Source organism: Phascolarctos cinereus, unplaced genomic scaffold (assembly GCF_003287225.1).
Source record: "Phascolarctos cinereus isolate Bilbo 61053 unplaced genomic scaffold, phaCin_HiC Scaffold_5;HRSCAF=322, whole genome shotgun sequence".
Classification (NCBI taxonomy): Eukaryota; Metazoa; Chordata; class Mammalia; order Diprotodontia; family Phascolarctidae; genus Phascolarctos; species Phascolarctos cinereus.
Genome location: NW_027555958.1, coordinates 325,936,209 through 325,936,596, shown reverse-complemented (window position 1 = coordinate 325,936,596; position 388 = coordinate 325,936,209). Strand labels below are relative to the sequence as shown.

Here is a 388-nt window from a genome sequence, read left to right as displayed (position 1 = left end):
CAAAATAGAAACTTCTTAACGAATTTGCGTGTTATCCTCGGGGCAGGGGCCATGCTATTCTTCTCTGTGTCCTTCCGAGTTTAGTATAGGTGCTGCCGAAGCGAGCACTAGAAACTTCTTAAGGGTAGGAACTTGCGCTCGCCCACACAGCCCCTCTCCCTCTTCTTCTCCCCTTCGCCCACTGGAGGGGGACCCGGCTATCCTGTCCACTGGGGGGGAGGGCCGGCGCAGGGGACTAAGGGCCCGCCGGGCCGGGGGTGGCCGGAGCAGCCCAGGGGAAGCTTCCCCCGAGGCCCTCACGGGCTCCCGGCTACCTAGCGGAAGCGGCGGCGGCGAGAGCTCGGCCCGGACAATTGGGAAACTGCCTGGGAACATCGGAGGCTGCGGG

The 388-nt window shown here is 63.7% G+C and overlaps 1 non-coding gene across 1 annotated transcript; it reads right to left on the bottom strand.

The window, feature by feature from the left end:
• LOC144458029 (U6 spliceosomal RNA) lies at nucleotides 1-108 on the bottom strand. Its single transcript, XR_013487590.1, has one exon. It is a non-coding gene; the product is annotated as a U6 spliceosomal RNA (small nuclear RNA).
• Nucleotides 109-388: the final 280 nt, after the last annotated feature.